The sequence below is a fragment of the Gymnoscopelus braueri genome, assembly GCF_963280865.1.
Source record: "Gymnoscopelus braueri genome assembly, chromosome: 17".
NCBI classification, from domain to species: domain Eukaryota; kingdom Metazoa; phylum Chordata; class Actinopteri; order Myctophiformes; family Myctophidae; genus Gymnoscopelus; species Gymnoscopelus braueri.
Window position 1 is genome coordinate 52,080,192 of NC_137617.1, and position 22,993 is coordinate 52,103,184.

The 22,993-nt window shown below is 39.9% G+C and overlaps 1 pseudogene across 1 annotated transcript; it reads left to right on the forward strand.

Moving 5' to 3' along the window:
* The first annotated feature begins 1,039 nt into the window (after positions 1-1,039).
* LOC308105232 (transient receptor potential cation channel subfamily M member 5-like) lies at positions 1,040-21,191 on the forward strand (annotated as a pseudogene). Its single transcript, XR_013935016.1, has 15 exons — positions 1,040-1,096; positions 2,551-2,742; positions 4,412-4,514; positions 5,354-5,511; positions 7,032-7,268; positions 8,086-8,184; positions 9,236-9,367; positions 9,654-9,783; positions 11,194-11,336; positions 12,359-12,845; positions 14,387-14,502; positions 15,767-15,899; positions 17,979-18,147; positions 18,547-18,700; positions 20,966-21,191. The product of XR_013935016.1 is annotated as a transient receptor potential cation channel subfamily M member 5-like (transcript).
* The last annotated feature ends 1,802 nt before the right edge of the window (positions 21,192-22,993 follow it).

The window sequence follows — 22,993 nt, forward strand, 5'->3', positions numbered from 1 at the left end:
CACAACACATCTGGGGTAAGAGATGATGGACGTAAAGGATGTGTTTGTTACTGGAATTAAATTAATATTGGTTTGTTATATTCATGTTATATTCATTCATATATACATGGTAAAGTTATATTCCATCGATGAAAGTGACAGGAAGCCTTCAGGCTCCAGTGGAAACTAATGTGTCCACAAAGTGAAGATAATATTTAATGTTTCAAGTCAGAACCAGGTTGCACTGTACACTTCCTCTTGATGCCAGATTAACCATTGAGGTCAAATGTACACTTGAGAAATCTAATAGAAATGACAGAAATATAATAATAATAAGGGTAATAATAATAATAATAATAATAATAATAATAAGTACCCAAAGTACCCAAAATCTTGAAGAGGTGGGTTTTGAGTGAGGTTTTGGAGGAGATGAGGGAAGGGGCATTTCTGAGGTGGTTGGGGAGTGCATTCCAGAGGGGGGGCGGGATATATATTAGTAAGAAGTAATTAAAATCAGACCCACCTTTACCAGCTGCAACATTAAAGTGATGATACTAATAATAATAATAATAATAATAATAATAATGATAATATTTTATTTATGATTGATGATATATTGATTTATACAGCACTTTTCTAAGTACCCAAAGTCGCTTTACATAAAGAAAAAGAAGGAACCAACTGTATTAAGAGGAAAAACAATTAAAGATAAGTAATAAGCTACATTAAAAAGAAAAAGGGTTAAGCATGGGTTGGAGAGGCATCTTAACCAGACATCAGCTGGGAAAATCTATCTTGAAGAGGTGGGTTTTGAGTGAGGTTTTGGAGGAGATGAGGGAAGGGGCATTTCTGAGGTGGTTGGGGAGTGCATTCCAGAGGGGGGGGGGGGGTATATATATGGATATATTCACATATGAGATATGTAGAACTATGATAGTGTGATCAGTGTGCTATAGCTATAAATGAACTGTACTGTACATAGAGCAATGAGAAAGGAGATCATTTCCCAGTTGAGTTATGATTTAATCAAATTCATATTTTTCTTACAGAGAGCAGCAGCAGAATTAACATTCCTGTCCTCAACATGCTCATATCAGGAGAGCTTTCCATGCTGGAGGTACAATCACTGCTTCTTAATACAATATTCATTCATCCAATATCATTTACATGACAATTAGGGATGCACCGAAAGGATAATTCTTGTCCGAAACCGAATATAGGAAACACTTGGCCGAATACCGAAAGGCCGAAAATGATAAAAAAAAAAATATATATATATATATATATATATATATATATATATATATATATATATATATATATATATATATATATATATATATATTGTACCAATGCTGTCATGGCTGTGCCTCTGTTGTAGAGCTACATGATTATGGCCAAGTATCATCACTATAATGGGTTTATATTGAGAAAAAATAAATAACATAAAATAAATACAATATGTCTGAAAACATTAGCATGCCATACAGTTGAATGATTGCAAATTAAAGAAATATTAATTCAACACATTAAAACAAATATTGAATAGCCTAATAAAAGGCAATATAATGTCTGCAGCTGCATTAATGCACATAGTCAAAATAAATTAATAATATTAGGCCTGCCACTGAGAAGTTACTTTCAGTTTCATTTCAGAAAGACAGAAAGAGAGAGAGAGACACACATTTTAACAATCTATTTATGTCCACACAAAAGGAAATGTATACAAGGACACAAATATTACGGTGCAGCAAAGGTTACATCCACAAAGTCAAGTCATATGTCCTCATGATAAAAACAAGCATGTCATGTGTCCCACCCAGCCATCCATGGGCACAAGCAGCAGTGTCTCCACATGGCGGCTGACAATCATAGCAGAGACAGCACAACACTCTGCCAGCCCTCCTGCCTCGTTTCTGGGCATCCCAAGTTTTGGAACCCCGCTCTAACAACCAGTCTGTGGGCATATCCCAGGCTGGACCACCAGAGGAAACAAAAGTTCCCAGTCCACTGGTGTTAATTATCTTGCGCCACGTAGCCTCTTAACTAGCGCTGGTTAACCTACTAATGTTAACTTACACCCTCTGACATGTGGATTCTAGTTTGGTTAATTCAAGATGACAACAGCAAAGCTTGGTTACAAAGTTAGTAGGCTATTCCTTCAAGTTGAGACGGTGCTGTCGTGTGTGTGTGTGTGTGTGTGAGGGGGGAGGGGGAGGAATGTCAGCTGGGCTCAGAGAGAAGCAGCTCCTCCATACAACAGTGTGTGAGAGAGACGCCACTGATGTATACTTCTCTCTCCCTACAACGTTTTTTTACCTATCGCCGATCGGATTGTGCTGTTTGTGTATGACTTCTACACATTCTGTGATATTTTTTCGGTGATAAAACTTCAGCCAAAAATGCATTTTCTAACCATTTTCGGACAATATGTTTCCATGGCCGAATATTCGGTGCATCCCTAATTACAATGATTGTATACAATATAACTTGACGTTTATGTGCCTGGAGCATTACAAGTGTGTGTGTGTGTGTGTGTGTGTGCGTGCGTGCTTCTCATATCTTCATCAGAGGGTGGGCGTGTCTTTGAAGAACTCCACACCCTGGTTGGTGCTGGCAGGTTCAGGAGGTGTGGCTGACCTCTTGAGTGACATCTTGGAGAACCAATCACCTGCCTCTGATAGTGTTGATGTCACTAGAGTGACAGAAGTGATCAGGAAACACTTCCCTTCTGAAGCCCTGACAGATCAACTTGTTGAACAGGTAAGAGCATAGAGTTATAAATAATAGAGAGGGCACCTGAAATCCCCTCCCATCCACTTGCATTGAGTTGCTCACTCAGCGCATGAAGCGAATTCACCCCTTCTTCCGGGTTGGAAAGTGTGATGGGCGTAGCCTATTTGGAGCCACTGTGACACGTTCTGCGTCACAGAAGTGACGCGTTTTACGTCACAGAGGTGCGCGGCCCCGTGCGCAAGCTCGTGAGTCGAGCCCATTGGTCAAAACAGTTTTCGCTCGTACATTGTGCAGTGGCCCCGTCCGTTTAAGCTGCAGTACCTACGAATGGCCAGCATGTCCATTTCGCTTCAATGCAACCACTGGGTTCTGGGGGCTTGGGTAAGAGCAGTGATTGGTTCACAGTGATGAGGCTGAACCTGTAGCCAATCACAGGCAGATAATTATTTGTAAATCCACTGGGGAGAGCGGAGGCTGGTGGCTTGTCGGGTGAAACGGGCGTTTTGAAATGGAATCTAAATATTCAGAACAGAACTATGTTATAGTGATGGGGGAGGGTCTTAGGGGGGGCGGCCATAGCTGAATGGTTAGTGAGCCTGCCTAGGGAGCCAGGGGCCCTGGTTGCCCCAGGTTCGATTCCAGGCCAGATTAGCATATGTGTCGATGAAATTAAATTTGTCCCTGAGCAAGACTCTTAACCCCTAATTGCTCACAGGTTCTCATTGGAAACAAGACTACAAGGACTTTCATGAACGACCTGTTAAAAGGAATTATCCTTATCCTTAATAGAGTGAAAACAGTGATCAGATGGATAAAGCTCTGGACATTTATCGGTTTAGAGAATGTCCAGAGAAGGGTCAAAGCACACTGTCTGTGACACAAGAAACATATCATACATTACGTGTGTGTGTGTGTGTGTGTGTGTGTGTGTGTGTGTGTGTGTGTGTGTGTGTGTGTGTGTGTGTGTGTGTGTATACTAGGGCTGTCAAACGATAAAAAAAATCATCATATTAATCACAGCTTAAACATTAATTAATCATTATTAATCACCATTCTAACTATGTCCAAAATATGCCTTTTTTCTGTATATTCTGGTTATAACAATCCACAGTGTGGTATAAATATCAATAATATACACAATAATACAAAGACATTTCATCGTCTCATTGCTATTCCTCTAAACAAGTGGTCCGGGGACCACCAGTGGTCCTTGAGGGGGTTCCAGGTGGTCCCCAGCTAAATGATGGAGAGTTGGTAACCAAATGGACCCTTATAGATCTTTAACTCTTGAGTGTAAAATGAAACCAAATGGCAGTGGTGTAAAGTAACTAAGTACATTTACTCAAGTGCTGTACTTAAGTACACTTTTGAGGATGTTTTACTTTACTGGAGTATTTCCCATATTCAGTACTTTATTTTTTACTCCACTACAATTATTTGACAGCTTTAGTTACTAGTTACTTTGCAGATATAAAGTGTGTGTGTGTGTGTGTGTGTGTGTGTGTGTGTGTGTGTGTGTGTGTGTGTGTGTGTGTGTGTGTGTGTGTGTGTGTGTGTGTGTGTGTGTGTGTGTGTGTGTGTTTACACTAAATGCCATCAGAATATCATAAAGTCTTACAAGTTTCTGTTTACAGTTGATGTAATTGCATTGCATTTTTAATTTGCCCATGCTGTGACCTTTGACCTTGACCCTCAGGTTCAGAGCATCTACCTGAACAGGAAGCTGATAACTTTCTACCATGAAGAGAAGGAGAAACCAGAAGACTTTGATACAGTCATGATCAAAGCCCTGATGCCAGGTACAATATAGAACAATAATTAATATGATATTTAATAGTCTTTACTTCTGGGAGATGAAACACTGTGGGTTACAGCACATTTAGTGCAGGAACAAACACTCAAAAAGGGCCTTTGTTTTATAGATACCTCTCCCCACGGTAGGAAAAAAACTAACAATGTTTCCTTTAGTTCTATCCCTGATAGAAGAGTAGTAAAAGTAAAACAAGTGCCGCGCTATGAGCTTGTACATCTGCTATTTTTTGAAAAATGTGTGCAACTCTTTCAACATGTATACATTTTAAACTCAAATCTTTGCTTCTGGGGGGTCCCTGGAACAAAATATTTTGAGATGTGGGGTCCGTGGCCAAATACATATAATTTTGGGGTTCCTTGACATGAAAACGTTTTGAGCACCACTATAGCAACGTAAGTTTTTTTTAAGAACTGACATTTGTAGAATACCCAGAAGCAAAGTTTTGAGTTACAAATGTTCGCTTTGAAAAATATACATATATATATATTGAAAGATTTGCACACATTTTCATGATTTAAAAAAAATAGCAGATCTACAAGCTCGTATCGCGGTGCCGCGCTATGAACTTGTATATCTGCTATTTTTGAATAGCGAAAGAAATCTAAAATGACACAGATGCGTTCCCGGTTTAAATGGGTCAAAGATATGAAAAAACAATGTCACATTTGTTCTACCCCGGGGAGAGGTAGAGTCAACTTTTGGGCTTTTGGTTCCTCCACTAATTATGATGTTCATTTAACATTGTGTGTGTGTGTGTGTGTGTGTGTGTGTGTGTGTGTGTGTGTGTGTGTGTGTGTGTGTGTGTGTGTGTGTGTGTGTGTGTAGCCAGTAAGCACCGTGCATCAGGTGATACCTTCCCTTACAGTAAGGAGCTGATTCTAGCAATGAGATGGAACAGAGTGGACTTTGCCAGCACTGAGCTCTTCAATGATGACATCAGTGATGATGACATCAGTGATGATGACATCAACATCAACTGGACGGTGAGAAACAACATCACAACATACCTGCAATGGTGTAAAGTAACTAAGTACATTTACTCAAGTACTACTTAAGTACAATTTTTAGATGCTTTTACTTAACTGGAGTATTTCCAATTTTCAGTACTTTTACTTCTACTCCACTACATCTCAGAGGCAAATATTGTACTTTTACTCCACTACAATTATTTGAAAACTTTAGTTACTAGTTACTTTGATTATTATTACAAAACATACATTAACCACTTCAGCCCTATACATTTTGTCCATTTGAAAACAGCAGATCTACAAGCTCACAATGTGTCGCATCGCGACGCATTGTGAGCTTGTAGATCTGCTATTTTTAAAAGATTTTTATACATTAAAAACATTTTTAAATGGGACATTCAGCATAATGACTACTTTCTACGTTTGGTACTTTAAGTACATTTTGATACCAATACTTTTGTACTCTTACTCAAGTACATTTTTAATTATGGACTTTTACTTGTAACAGAGTATTTCTACATTGCAGTATTGATACTTGTACCTAAGTAAAACAAATTGAGTACTTTTTCCACCACTGAATACCTGAATGTTGAAGTCACACATACTGTACAGGTATATTCACTGTATGTGAATACTGCCACCTAGTGGTTCAGACATATTACTACTGTAGATTTGAAATGACTTACTGATTGACACACACACACACACACACACACACACACACACACACACACACACACACACACACACACACACACACACACACACACACACACCCCAGTGGTTCAAAGTAACTAAGTACATTTACTCAAGTACTTTACTTAAGTACACTTTTGAGGATTTTTTACTTTTACTTTTGAGTATTTCCCATTTTCAATACTTTAACTTCCACTACACCTCAGTGGCAAATATTGTACTTTTACTCCACTACAATTATTTGAAAACTTTAGTTACTAGTTACTTTGCAGATATACATTATGATATTATAAAACATACATTAACCACTTTAGACCTATTGTATACCTAGGCTATTTGAAAATAGCCGATCTACAAGCTCACAACGTGTCGTGAGGCGTTGTGAGTTTGTAGATCTGCTATTTTCAAACATTTTAGTACTTTTACTTTTGGTACTTTAAGTATATTTTGATGCCAATACTTTTGTACTTTTACTCAAGTAACATTTTGAACACAGGCCCTTGCAACAGAGTACTTCTACATTATGGTATTGATACTTTTACTTAAGTAAAAAATGTCAGTACTTTTTCCACCACTGAGACACACACACACACACACACACACACACACACACACACACACACACACACACACACACACACACACACACACACACACACACACACACACACACACACACACACACACACAGAGATATTTTGTGCATATATTTTAGGATAAGGAATTACACAGAAATGTCAATATTGTCTACATATTATTTTCCCTTTTTAGTTTTCTGGTCTACAGCTTAAAAACAGTTAGATAACCTGTCCCTGTTTGACCTCCACTGTGTCCAACAGGATGAAGGCATGAAGGAATGCATGATGTTCGCACTGACCTATGACATGACACAGTTTGTACGTCTGTTCATTGAGAAGGAGTTCAACATGGAGGAATACCTGACTTATGGCCTCCTGGAGGAACTCTACATCAGAGTGGATGAAGACACACTGGTCTACAAGCTGCTACTGGAACGCCTGAAGGAGCGACTGGGATCCTCAGACCTTGACTCTCTGGAAGAGATCAGCCTGTTTGAGGTGGGTTTAGGTTCAGACTAATCTATATTATAATCCTTGATCAGTGGTTCTGAGGAGATGACCTTCACTACTTAACCCATTAAGACCGGGAACGCATCTGTGTCACCACTTTAACCATAATTTTATACTTTAACTTTGGCTATTTAAAAACAGCAAATCTACAAGCTCATAGCGCGGCACTCGGTGCCGCGCTATGGGGGTCTGTGGCCAAATACATATAATTTAGGTGGTCCTTGACATGGAAAAGTTTGACAACCACTGATATTATGACAACATATGTTTTTTCAACAAAAAGAAAAATTATTAGGATTTAGAAGACATTTGTAGAATCCCCAGAAAGATTTGAGTTAAAAACGTTCACTTTTAAAATCAAAGATTTGCACAATATTTCACTATTTGAAAAAAAATTGCAGATCTGCAAGCTCATAGCGCGGCACTCGGTGCCGCGCTATGAGCTTGTAGATCTGCTATTTTTTAATAGCCAAAGGAATCTAAAAATGACACAGATGCGTTCCCGGTCTTAATGGGTTAATGTTGTAAGTTTGGTGGAGGGGGAATTAATCAACAACAATCTACTTTGAATATAAAGCAAATCTGTAATGTATTGGTGAATAATGTAATCTTTATAATTCTGTTGAACATAATATGTTCAACAGAATTATAAAGATGACATTATATAATATACTGTATGAATATTTTTTTCTGAAGAAAAAAGAAAGAAAGCAATAGTTCAAAGCCACTTGATTTGAGAGGAAATGTGTCCTTTGTGACAGGATTGTCTTATTTCCTCTTCTTTGTCTCTTCTCTGTCTCTCCAGGTGTCAGGTGTGTTGAAGAAGTTAAAGGTTGATGTGAAGCCTTTCTACTACACTGTTCTGGGTCTAGAAGACTTCACCTCTGACAAGAAGGCTCTGGAGGTATTCTTCTGAATATATAATACTGTTATGTTCTTTCATCCTCTCTTTAAACGTGAACACTAGTGTCCCTGTTCTGGGGTTGAACCCTCAGCAGCAGATCTACAAGTTCTCAACGTGCAGTGTTGTGGCGTGTTGTGAGCTGGTAGATCGTCTATTTTCGGTGAAGATAATTAGTGTAGAGGTAAATAATTAGGGGGCTCTAGTAATGACCCCTGGGGGACTCCGGTAATAGGGTCTAAGGGTTAATAGCAGTTTAATAGTTAGTAACCTCTACTATGCTTTAATATGATAATAATCTGTTACACAGTTTGTTTTATTCAATTAAAGTAAATAACTGCTTTCTTCAGTTTAAGTCAATGAAGGCCTGATCAGTGATATAAATGATACAATTTCTAACACTATAGACAACATATAAATGATTTCTAAGCTGTGTTTTCTGTATTCTGTTTAATGTTTGTAAACATTGGAGTAAAACATACATATATTTTGATTCATGATGGGGTTAAATATTTGCAAATTTTTCCAATTGCAAATCAAACTGTTTAGGAACACAAGCCTAATATATCAGTTCAAAACCATCCCAGATTGGGCCTTTAACCCATTAAGACTGTGAAGATCTGTGTCACTTTTAGATATGAGCTAAAAAGCATTATTTTACATTTTGGCTATAAAAAAAATAGCAGATCTACAAGCTCATAGCGCGGCACCGAGTGCCGCGCTATGAGCTTGTAGATCTGCTATTTTTGAAAAAACGTGAAAATGTGTGCAAATCTTTGAATATATATATATTTTTAAAGCGAACATTTTAAACTCAAATCTTTCCTTCTGGGGGTCCCTAGCTGGAACAAAATATTTTGAGATGGGGGTCCGTGGCCAAATACATATCATTGTGGGGGTCCTTGACATGAAAAAGATTGAGCACCACTGATATAGAAACATGCAATTCAGAAAACTGTTGGGATTTAGGAGACATGTAGATTCGGCTTCAGGCCTTAATGGGTTAATGCTCATTTTCCATTTCCTCTTCATAGTTCTGTTCTTCTCTCCTCAGGATGTCAGAGAGATGCTGAAAGGAGAACGTTCATACAGGAACCAGCCCTGTGAATCCCCCTGGACTCATCTCTTTATCCTGGCTGTCCTACTGAACTACAGTGACATGGCTGTCTGCTTCTGGGAGCAGGAGGTAAAACACCTGATGCTCACAGAAGGCTGAAGATTTATTTAAAATTATTATTGTAGAGTCGAGAGTCTATAATGAGCCCTTTGTCCCTCTGTCTGTCTGTCTGTCTGTCTGTCTGTCTGTCTGTCTGTCTGTCTGTCTGTCTGTCTGTCTGTCTGTCTCTGTCTCTCTCTCTCCTCTCTCTCTCTCTCTCTCTCTCTCTCTCTCTCTCTCTCTCTCTCTCTCTCTCTCTCTCTCTCTCTCTCTCTCTCTCTCTCTCTCTCTGTCTCTGTCTCTCTCTCTCTCTCAGGCAGAGGAGTCAGTGCTGAATGCTCTGAGTGCCTGTAAGATGCTTAGAGAGATGTCAGAGTTGGAAACACAGACGGACACCAAACTTTCCATGAAAGAGTCGGCACAGAAGTTTGAGAAACTGGCACATGGTGAGACCTTGAATAAATCATCAAACTGAAGTTTTTAGGTTGTGGCTCCTATGGAGACTATGCACAAAGATGCTACGCACACCAGGTCCTTATAGTGGTGCTGGCTCACGGCAGAAAAATCTAAAGGTAAATTGTCAAAAGACAAAAAGTGGCCGCAAACACTGTTATAACAAAAGTGCAACAATTTATTATAGGACGCAGAGTAAAAATTACCAACGTTTTGGCACAACTGCCTTCTTCAAGGTATACAGAGCAACATGCAAGTGACACTTAAATATGGTGCCTGAGAGTCATACAGCCAATCACAATAAACTTGGAGGACACAGGTTCTAATGGGCCATGTCCCTGTGATGGGCCATCAGGATCAAGTGTTGTCTCATATTCCTGAATAATTAAGGAGGGATTATCCCTCATGACTAACCACTCTACTGGTGAGTGTGTGGAAGGTTAGTTCCTTGCCAATTTGACAAATAAATATATATGCGATTTTTTTACCAAATACATACATGTAATAAAGAAAATAAAGAAAATAGCACCATATAGCAATCTTTGCAATACACATTAATGTAGGAATCAGATACAGTCAAGGGAGGTAAAGAAATAAACAAATAACATGTCCTGAATTTTATTCATGTCCCCTATATAATTCTGAGCCTCTGAGGTGGGGATAGGCCGCCTGCGAATCAGAGGGGGAAAAAGTCATAGGGTTAAAAGCGTATTTATACAAAAGTATTTTTTATTTTTATAAAAATGATTTAAGGTCAAAATCTACATTTAGGCCAAACGGGGTAAGAGTTTTAAGAGACTGAATCCAGAAAGCCTCGTGTTTTAAAAGTAACTGGTCTATCTCTCCCCCTCTTCTTGGTACAGGGACCTTTTCTATCCCAATGTAATGTAAGGAAGCAACGGGGTGGTTGGATTCCACAAAGTGAGCGGCAACAGGGTAGTTCATGTTCTTGCACCTAATGGTGCTGCGGTGCTCTGCTATACGAGCCTTAAGTTCTCGTGTCGTCATTCCCACATATGCTTTGCCACACAGGCATGTGAGTAGATAGATGACGGCTTTTGTTGTACAGGTGATTACACCTCTGATGGGGATACTTTTACCAGAATGTGGGTGCTTAAACTTGTGGCATTTGTAAGTACTGTTGCATTGTGCACAGGAGCCGCATTTGTAATTGCCATTGGGGATGGGTGCCAATAAACGTTGAGTGGGGGGTACAGCAGGGGGTAAATCAGACTTGACCAAAAGTCCTATGGAGACTATGTCAACTTTGGAAACATTGGAACATGGAATGGAATTATATGTTTCATATATAAATATCAATATATTGTCATTCTAATTATTTCCAATAAATACATAGTATGTCTTTCTTATGATTGTCCTGTGTGCCGTCTTCCTAACCTCAGGTCTGTTGAGCTCATGGTACCAGAGCAATGAGAGTTACTCCTTTGAGCTGCTCAACAGAGAGTCTCCAGTCTGGAACACAAACTGCTTCAAGATGGGCATAGCTGTTGAATCACACCTCTTCTTCAACCATGATGGATTAGAGGTTGGTCCATCTCTGTCTGGCTGGTTTCAGCCACTTTAATGACTTTAACTCTAATTATAATATTACATTTAAAAGAGAAAAGTGAAAATAGTGGAGGCACATATTTCTGTCAGTCTGGAATCCAGACTGAATCTCTACGTTCAGCGTCTGTTTGTTTTTTCACTTCACTTCTCAGTCTGGGACTCTTCCTGTGTGAAAGGTTCTGATTGGTCTGTGGGCGGGGCGGGACCAGAGCCTTCCAATGTAAAATTCAAGTCATTTCACTTCCTACTGTGATTCGTTGAGCACTATCCAATCAGAAATGACATTTCTACATAACAGGTGACGTTCTGAAAGGAAGACTGACAGACTGAGAAGTGCAGTGAAAATACAAAAAAAAAAAACGTAGTGAATCAGTCTGGATTCCAAGTAAAATTTTCTGTGGCCTCCTGGCAGCGTGCTTAGTGGCACTGATTAGAACCACACACACACACACACACACACACACACACACACACACACACACACACACACTCACTCACTCACTCACTCACTCACTCACTCACTCACTCACTCACTCACTCACTCACTCACTCTTATAGACTGCTGGCCAAGCGCTGTAAAACATGTTTGTTTATAATTGTTGGTTCTGGTGACGACATAATCTATTAGTGCAGAACAAGGAAAAGGTTTTATGTTCTAGTCATATCTAACTTAGTTAATCCTATTAGTTTAGCCTGAAATGGTTTTATAACTTGTACTGTAACTTAAGTAAATCAAATACACATCTGTGTATCACATTAACACAGTGGTTCTCCACCTTTTTTCTTGACTACCTTTGACTATTTCTGATAATATAATGACCCAAAAATGCACGGCCGTTTGGCGCCCCCTCAGTGTGTGTGTGTGTGTGTGTGTGTGTGTGTGTGTGTGTGTGTGTGTGTGTGTGTGTGTGTGTGTGTGTGTGTGTGTGTGTGTGTGCGTGGGGACCATGAACTCATGACCCTACAGAAACCGCTAAAACAAACCGTTCTGCTTCTCAGTCTCTGCTGTCTAAGGCTTGGCGGGGTGACATGGAGAAGGACACAGCAGTGTGGAAAGTCCTTCTCACCCTTTTCTGCCTTCCACTCTGCTACACCAACCTCATCTCCTACAGGTTAGCACCCAGCCCTACATGTTTAACACAATAACACACTTGTTGTCCCATATGCATATTATACTTGTTACTAAAACTATACATTAATTCACTTTGTTTAAGACTAAGTTGAGTGGGTTTATGATGATGCTCCACCTTGCAGGGAACCAAAAGAGGAGCCCAAGCCTTCCTTTGTCGTATCAAGATGGCGTCAGTTCTGGAGTGCTCCCGTCACTTCCTTTTTGGGCAACGCAGTGATGTACTTCCCCTTCCTCTTCCTGTTTGCCTACGTGCTGCTGGTGGACTTTAAGCCACCGCCCCCTAGTGGGCCGTCCATCAGTGAATATGTGCTGTACTTCTGGGTGTTCAACTTCTTCTGTGAGGAGATCTATGAGGTGAGCATTTCCTGTGTTAACACACACTCTCCTCTCATCCAATAAATACCTACATAAAGTACAACAGTGGAATGATGTTTGAATTGTGTCATTAAAGGCATATTATGTAACTTTGCCCTATGTTTACAAAACATATCAAAAAGAAATCCGATGCACAAGCTCTCTCTCTCTCTCTCTCTCTCTCTCTCTCTCTCTCTCTCTCTCTCTCTCTCTCTCTCTCTTTTATATATATATATGAGAATTATTTTCTCTTTTATATATATATATATGAGAATTATTTTCTCTTTTATATATATATATATGAGAATTATTTTCTCTATCTAATTGCTGTATTTTGGTGTTTTAAAGGTAGGGTAAGTGATATTTTTGGGTTAAAACAAAAAGTATTTTTTTAAAGGTTAAAGCACTATATTCTGATAGTAATCATTGCTATAGAGTGTTTGTTCAGTAACAGGAGTCTCCATGTCTCTCCAGCTCTTTAATAAACAGAAAATACATTTTCCGGTAGGTGTCAAAATCTCAGCCAATCAGGAGAAAGTACCAATTTTAAGCTTCATTTTTATAGTGTTCCAGTTCCAATTTTGCCTGCTCATTTCTTAGTGTCATCACTTCCAATTGCACTTGTTTAATCTATGTCCTGATTGAGTTCTCTGTCCTGATTGGATAAAATTGGAAATGAAACTGAAACTGAAACGAAAATGCATTTTCTGTTTTATAAAGAGCTGGAGAGACAAGGAGACTCCTTTTACTGAACAAACACTCTATAGCAATGAGTACTATCAGAATATAGAGCTATTTAACTCTTAATTTAACCAAAGTAAATCACTTACCCTACCTTTAATTTTTATTTTGATAAGCAGGATGCATTTGGGCGTTACCTTTTGAGAGCTTCTAAGTTCCAACCAATATTTGAAAAACAGCTTCTTAGCTAATCAGCTTTTTCAGACAATTTTGAATATTTTATTTTTGTCCACACTGTTTAGGGGGATTTAAGTTCAATATGTTCACTGCCTGCAACGTTGCCACAGCTGTAATGTAAGGCAGCCTACATGTGGTTACATGTGACAGCTATATTTCATTAGTCTAGAGGGTGGGTGGACCGACCGCAGCAGACCGTGGACCCAAACGTAACATTCAGACCTGCCACATCCAAACTGGACACAAACACTGTTCAGGGGTCTGCCATGAAAATAGTCAAACCAAAAAACCTAAATTGGGCACTACAGCAGTGTTTAACACTTCAAATGTCAATAACTCAGTGACCGTCCACGTGGCTGACTGAAAATCTAGTTCTTATGAATGTGCTCTGAAAGCTGCTGGTGGGAACAGTTCTGCACACAATAATGCAGGTGTGTTTACGAACATCTGGGGGGTTCTGTGAGTCAGTGACTGATGGTCAGTTGGGGGCCCCTGAGGGAGGCGGGGCCCATTTAAATTGAAATGGGTGAAACATAAATGATAGGCTGCCTGTGCATGTGACACATTCAGTTGATTGTTTATCAGCTTGATTCAGTTTGATTGATGTGTTTATGAACTTTCAGGCATTCATCATGCGTGACATGACTTCACGCAAGAGGATGAAGCTCTACATGCAGGATGTCTGGAACATGTATGACCTCACTGCCATCCTTCTGTTCATTATTGGTCTCATCTGCAGGTTGGTACACATTATTCAGGTATAGTACTCCAGATTGTGACATAAGCAAGGACAGAAAACAACAACAAAAAACAGTAAATATTGTGTGGGTAATGACTTTGGCATCAGGACCCATAATCGTCATTAATGGAGCTCAAGTGTTCATTAGACTCCAGCACCATGTGATCATATTGGTGTGTGTAACGTTACAACACAATGAAATACGAGGTAAAGATATTAAACATGAGCCTATGGCTGCCAGTTATACAGTAGTGATTATTGACTAGTTTATATTTGTGATTTATTTATTTAGATTATTCAGCTACTCCACATAGTGCCTTCTGGCCTCCTCTTTTGCTAACTGTCCGTCCGTCCGTCCGTCCGTCCGTCAGTCCAGCGTAACTCCCCATATAGATTTCGTCCATTTCCGCCTGGCACAATTTGCCACTGTTTTCTTCAAAACACACTTTTTGCAACAACACTGATTTTGTCCAACTCACACACACATCGTACACATGATCTCTGTGATCACTTGATCACGACTTATCTGTCAGATGTTTCAGACTCCATTTGGATTGGCTATAATTGGCTTTCAAAGTTAGCGGGAGGGGCCTGTTTTGCTCAAAATGCCACAAATCTTGAACACAGCATTCAATTACTGTGAAACTCCCAGTAGGCCAAGGAAGAAACTCCACACCTTTCTCAAAATGGCCTCTTGTTGGTGCTACCTATAACTCTTGAACCGTAGGTCGTACAATAAAAAAGGACCCATTGGTCCTTTGTGCCAGACTAGATTGTCCACTATTTTGTGTTTTCTTCAAAACAGACTTTTTTCTCCAACTCCCACATCTTTTGCCCAAAACTCACACAAATCGGTAGATATTTAAATCTGAAGTCATGTGATCAAGATGTATCAGTCACGTTTCTCATATACCATTCCAGTTGTCTATAACTGTCTCCCAAAGTTTGCAGGCTCTATGGCAACCTGAATTGGCAATGAAAATACTTTTTTTTCGTTCTAGTCACTAAATTTGACTTTCGTTCTAAAATTCATGTTGATATTTCAGTGTTAAATATAGTCTGCATGCATGGACCACAGAAGTGACACTGCCATCTACTCGATCACATACGTGGAAACATGCCTATAATGCCTGTCCATTAACACCATGAAGTAAATAGAGAACTAAGAGAAATGCCCGGAACAGTCATGATAATCTTGAAATCCTAAAAATAGGAGTTTGGTTAAAATGAGTTAAAATGTATTTATTCTGCTCGTGTGCTTCAGGATGTTTGAGCGGTCCTATGACGTTGGGCGATGTGTCCTGTGTATCGACTACATGGTCTTCACACTCCGTCTCATTCACTTCTTCGCCGTTCACAAAGAGATGGGACCAAAAATCATCATTGTTGGCAAGATGGTAAGATATAAGACAGATTTTAATGTTATTTTGTCACGCTGTGAGGGTCGCATTGGTCACTGATATCATAATGAATACTAGCCCTGTTTGTGACGTCTCCCTCCTCTCGAGCTCCGGGATGAGATCCTGATGTGTCAAGCTCTGCATGGCGGAGGGAAGACAATGTCCAATTCTTACCTTTTTCTGAACATCGATTTCAAAATGTAAATGTAGTCCAGCAATTCTACAGATGTCTGTTTAGTTGTATTTCTGAAAAGGAAGAGGTTATTGATCGGTTATAACAAACTTTTAAATGGCTCATTTAGTCACTACGGTATGTGCTTTGATTTTAAGACCTAAAGGAAGTTGCTGCCCCATCGGCAGCAGTACTCTCCATAGATATTAGAAACCTAGATACCTCATTGGCCTCAGCAGTTCATTGGGGCGACCTGTATCGCAATACACGGCGGCTCTTCCGTCTTCCGCCTCTGATTGGCCTACCGAACTTCCGCTTCTGTGACGCACACGACAGCCCTGCGGAAGCAGGAAGCGCGCCCGAGATACAAACGCTTCAGAGCCGAACGAGGCGTCTACCTTTATATGTCTATGGTACTCTCACCCCAGGTCGTTTGTTGAACATCTTTTTTTCTCCTAATTAACCTCTCTCTTCACATCCTTGTACATAGATGATGAGTAAAAAAGTAGATGAGTCAAAGTCATTAGCACAAGTCAAAACACACAGGGAGAAGTCGACGAGCTGTGTATTATTTTTTGTTATCGTTGTTTGTGTGTGTGTGTGTGTGTGTACGGTATGCAAACTGTAAGTAGGATTGGTTATTTGTCAAAGACAGGAGTGATTCTTCCTTCTTCCAACTAGCAGTGTTATGCTAATTTAGTTTTTCAATGTATCGTCCACAGTTCTAATTTAGTTTTTCAATGTGACGTCGACAGTTCTCAGATAGGATTTAAAACATTACTAATAAGCCTTTAATATGTAGAGGAGGTGTAGCCTGGCTCCACCCCCTGAATCGTTTGCCTCGCATTCAGGGTCTGGTGACGCTGTCGAAGGCGGGTGTTTCTCGGTTGAAAATCTGTACGACGAATCGGGATCGGGATAATCCAGTATGAACCAATCGCCAAAGAGTCTTTGAAAAAAAAAAAACTTTGGCCACGCCCCCATCTCAGAAATCGGCTGCATTGAGAGGGCTTTCAGACTGAATAATGGAGTGAAACGAAATAAAAATTCAGGCTGAGTGTCAGGCTAGAGGAGGTGTGCTCTGTGACAGCTGAACTGCACTCTTTTATCACTCTTAAAAATAGTGTAAAATAGCGAAAATAGACGATCTACAAGCTGGTAGATCGGCTATATTCAAAATGTTTGTGCGACACTCTTGTAATATTGAAGTAGGGCCTTAAAGGACGACTTAACCGATTTTCAACCTATCTTCATATAATTGGTCCTCACTAATACTCATGATAAAATGGTACAATGTTTTTCTACTCGGTCTGTGTCTCAGAGGAGGGCTGTGGACAGTTCAGAGTCCCGTCTACCAGTGACATCATCAATGGGGAATCCAAGCTAATAGAAACTGTAGGCTTTCTATTCCTGGAAAGTTGCAATGCAATAAAAGAAGCCATTGTTCTCGTGTTAATAAAAATCTAAATAAAAAATGTGAAATCTTGTTGGAAAGAAATTCATGCCTAACGATGATGTCACTTGTAGACGGGTTTCTGGACTGTCCACAGCCCTCCTCTGAGACACAGACCAAGTAGAATTTTTTTTTACCATTTTATCATGAGTATTAGTGAGGACCAATTATATGAAGATAGGTTGAAAATCGGTGAAGTCGTCCTTTAATTTATGAAAAAATCATAAAAGGTTTAAATATAAACTTTTCTATAGTTTATATAAAAAAATATAAACTATATTTACGATATTAAAAGTTTGTTTCAACCCATCAATATTTGTTAAAGGATTTGAAATTTCCACCGGTCCGTCCTCAGCCAGAACTGGACACAGTGGGACCTCATCCTGGAGCTAGAGTGGAGGGAAGGTCACAAACAGGATAAATAAACACTAAATGTCTTGTTTCTGTTCAGATGAAAGATGTCTTCTCATTCCTCTTCTTCCTGGGGGTGTGGATAGTGGCATACGGAGTAGCCAATCAGGCGCTGCTCTATCCCTACGACCCCAACCCAGAACGTATCATCCATCGAGTGTTCTACAGACCTTACCTGCACATCTATGGACCTGTTGATGATGAGGATGGTGTGTGTGTGTGTGTGTGTGTGTGTGTGTGTGTGTGTGTGTGTGTGTGTGTGTGTGTGTGTGTGTGTGTGTGTGTGTGTGTGTGTGTGTGTGTGTGTGTGTGTTCGGTTACCACAGCTCTATAGCAATGATTACTGTCACAATATAGAGATTTCACTTTTTAACTAAAAACTATATATTGTATAAATCACTTACAATACCTTTAAAATGCCATGGACCATAAACTTATCTTATGTGTAAGTTTGAATTTCAGTTTGAGACTGTTGAAATATTCGACCATTTAATGTATTATTATTATCATTATGATTATTATTATTATTATTATTATTATTATTATTATTATTATTATTATTATTATTATTATTGTTAATATTGTTAATATTGTTATTTTAATTAAAGTGGGATTAGACTGCACTAACATCACGGAACTGATAGAGGGCGGTGCTGAGCCATGCAGGAGCGTGAACAACAACTGGCTGGTGATCATTCTGCTGGTGCTTTTCCTGCTGGTCACCAACATACTGCTCATCAACCTGCTCATCGCCATGCTCACGTAGGAACCCTGTTGTACCTGTTAGCCACCTTCCTTCTGTCTGTCTGTGACTCCATTAATGTTACTCTGTCTCTCTTTACTGAACTCAGCTCTTCTCTCCTCTCATCATCTCATTAGTGTGGTCCACAGTAACCTTGTAGGCATGTATAATGTCCTTATATGACTCATCATTGCACCATAAATGAAAACCTTAACTTGCCATCTCCCACAGTAAGACGACAGCAGCACTGGTTGAAGTTCATCTACTTTAATTACAAACAGTATCTCAAACAGTATACGGATCATTTTACTGGAGACATTGTGCACAAGTTTACTTTGATGTTCCAAAAGTATATAATTCAGTTTCCAAAATATCCTTTAGGTTTTAAGCTCCTTCTGACTGGAACAACCTACCTGTTCATATTCGGTCAATATCATCTCCTCAATTGTTTAAAACGGCGCTGTCCTCTGACCTTGAGACTACCTGTTCATGTTTTCACTAATTATCAGTACTAGACCATACCCGTAGGGGGATATGAGCACCCAAAGTGTGCAGTTTGGCTTATCCGCTGTAAACAGACAGTTAATCAGGGATGGAAAGTGACCTTGTACTCTGTAGTGTGTAGGCTACACACACACACACGCACATCCCGTCGCCGCGTTGTGGAGGCACAGAACACACACAAACACCCGCGCATATACAGATGTAACAACTGGAGCCGTCCCCCGTCGCCAACACACACACACGCGCAAGCCGTCACAAGCGCGCACACACACACACACACACACACACACACACACACACACACACACACACACACACCACGGTACATCCTCATGTGGCCAGAGCCGTCCCCCGTCGCCAACACACACACACACGGCCGTCGCGCGAACACAAATAATGTACATTCTGACAAGTGCCTCCCCAACGTGTATGCGCACGTACGTGTCCATGCACGGCCGCGGACCCGAGTTGTGGAGCGATCTACTCCCCCCCCCCCCCCCCACACACACACACACACACAAATGCGCACACACACACAAACGCACGCGCGCACACACACACACACCGCCCAGCACCAGTCCGTGATGGAAACCTGTGGTGTAGCTCTTAAAAACAAAACACCATATATGATGAACGCAAGATCCAATCAACCCCAAATATGTTCCAATCAACAGTTTGTTGTTTTGTCCAGTGTTGGGCAGTAACAAATTAATAATAATATATTACTGCAATATTATTACTTTTCCCAGTAACGAGTAAAGTAAGGTATTAGTCTGCCAATAGAGTAATATTATACCATATTACTCAGACAAAAAAGGCCTCGTTACTCGTTACTGATGACGAGCGTCATTTATTTTTGCTCATTCATTCATTTAATATGTACTCTCTCCGTCTCTCGTAGAGGCAAGTTGTCGCATCATGCAAAAATAGAGCAGATCTACAAGCTATCAACCTACGTCAACAGAGATGCTTTTTAGCTTGCAGATCAGTTCTTTTTAGCACGCAGCCTGCGCACAGTTATGACGTAGTGCATGACCCGTATGCGACCACTGCGTCGTGTATTTCTCCTTTTTAACTTCAAAAAGCTCTCAAACTTCTATTTTGAGGCACGGAATTTACTTATAAGATATCGTTCGGATAGAATTTAGTTGTTTAACTTCATATATGTGGTCAATTAATCATGACAGAGCCTAATTAAAAATAAAAAAAATGTAAGTGATAGAAATGCCATTAAATGGGGGTCTGTAGCCCTAATCCATGTCAAACTGGTGATCCTTGAAATTAAAATGTTTGAGAATCACTGCTAGGGCCGTAAAAAATCTTCTCTTATGGGGGTCCCTGGCATATCTTTTGAAATGGGGGTCCACGGGCTAATAAGTGTCAATTTGGGGGTCCTTGACACGAGAAAGTTTGAGAACCACTGCTCTATATCTCCTCTCCTCTCTCCTCCCCCCCTTGCACTTTGGCTGATTAATATTGACTGCAGTGTAAGATATGTTGAAAAGGTTAAGAAATGTTACTTAATTGTTTCAGTTTTTGAGAGGCTGCAGCCAGTGTGTGCAGTTCAGATTGATGTTGTTCCTGTAAGGATAATTATTGTTCCATTCCAATTATTGTACTTTCCGGGGAAAGTAATATAAAGTAATACGTAATATATTACTCTTGATTCCAAGTAATAAGTAATATAATATTATTACTTTTCAAATGAGTAATAAGTAACATATTACTCTCCTAAGTAATATTGCCCAACACTGGTTTTGTCCCTTCAACCCTCCATGCAGCAAGACCTTTGAGACGGTGCAGGAGAAGAGCGACCACTACTGGAAGTTCCAGCATTACAACCTCATCATGGAGTACCAGTCCCGTCCTGTTTTGGCTCCTCCGTTCATCTTCCTCTCCCACCTTCATCTCTTCTTCTCTTTTTTAAAGAAGAAAATCCACAGGGAGTCTCCCAGCACATCCAACATGGTTCTACAGACCTTCAGTAGAGGTCAGTATTTGATTTAGATCAAATAAAACAGAATAAAACACATGTTATCTTTAGTAAAAGGTTATAGTGTGATTTGACCACTGGGTGAAGTCTAGATCAAAAGATAATCATTGACAACTGTCTATTTTATTGTGAGCGCCTGAATGAATGAATGAATGAATGAATGAATGAATGAATGAATGAATGAATGAATGAATGAATGAATGGATGGATGGATGGATGGATGAATGAATGAATGAATGAATGAATGAATGCATGGATGGATGGATGGATGGATGGATGGATGGATGGATGGATGGATGAATGAATGAATGAATGAATGGATGGATGGATGGATGGATGGATGGATGGATGGATGGATGGATGGATGGATGAATGAATGAATGAATGAATGAATGAATGAATGAATGGATGAATGGATGGATGGATGGATGGATGGATGGATGGATGGATGGACGGACGGACGGACGGACGGACGGGACATTGTCTACAGGCCCAACCTCAGCTCACAGCTGCTGAGATACTGTGTAAATTATGTTGATGGTGCATGATAATAATTTAACCATTTTCCCCAATGGTTAGATGAGGAGAGGAGGGCGTACAGAGTTGAGAGATGGGAGACCGAGCAGAAGAAGGAGTTCCTCAAAGCCCAGAGTGAGACAGAGAGAAGCAGTGACTCTGAGAGGATCAAGCAGATTTCTGACAAGTAAGATGATAATGACCAGAGGTGGACACTAACAAAGTACATTTACTTGAGTACTGCACTGTACTTTACTTGAGTATTTGTATTTTTGGATAAGACTTTCGCTGCACGAGACAAATATTGTACTTTTGACTCCACTGCATTTCTAAGACAGTAAAAAGCAGTGGTGTAACTAAGTATATTTACTCAAGTACTGTACTTAAGTACAATTTTGAGGTACTTTTACTTTACAAGAGTATTTCCAACAGTACCGCGGGAAGTAGGGGTGCGGGGGGTGCGGCCGCCCCCCCCTCCCGAACCGAATAAACCGAATTTAGGTGACCAAAACCCCCCAAAACCCGACCAAAACCCGACCAAAACCGTGAAAAAAAAAGTAGATCGTAGATCTGCTATTTTCAAACATTTTAGTACTTTTACTTTTGGTACTTTAAGTACATTTTGATACCAATACTTTTGTACTTTTACTCAAGTAAATGTTTTATTCCTGACGTTTACTTGTAACGGAGTACTTCTACAGTGCAGTATTGATACTTTTACTTAAGTAAAACATTTGAGTACTTTTTCCACCACTGTTTAAAGTACACTTATGTCTCGTTTCGGCTGGCGGTCCAGCCCCGCACCTCATCCACACCTTTTGGCCTCACAAAGCCTCTCACGGCCCAGAACCCAAAATATCTCCTGCAAACTTCATATCTCACAGCAAACTATAAACATGTTGTGAAGTCCTGGTGGAGAGAAACAGTCCTCACTGTAGTCTACTGAAACATACACTAGTACTCCATTACTTTATCTTAAGTACACATTTGTAGTAATATTTGACCAGGAGTATTTATACTTTATACTCGAGTACTGGAGTTGAGTTTTACTTTGTCCTAAAACTGCAACACTGAAATGTGTCTGTGTTGTGTTGTGTTGTGTTGTGTTGTATTTGTGTTGTGTTGTGTTGTGTTGTGTTGTGTTGTGTTGTGTTGTGTTGTGTTGTGTTGTGTTGTAATTGTGGTGTGTTGTGTTGTGTGTATTTCCACAGTGTGGACACTGTGCTGAAACAAGTGACTGACAGCACAGACATTAACCAGAGGATTCAGCAGATGACTGACAGGTGAGATAATAAATAAT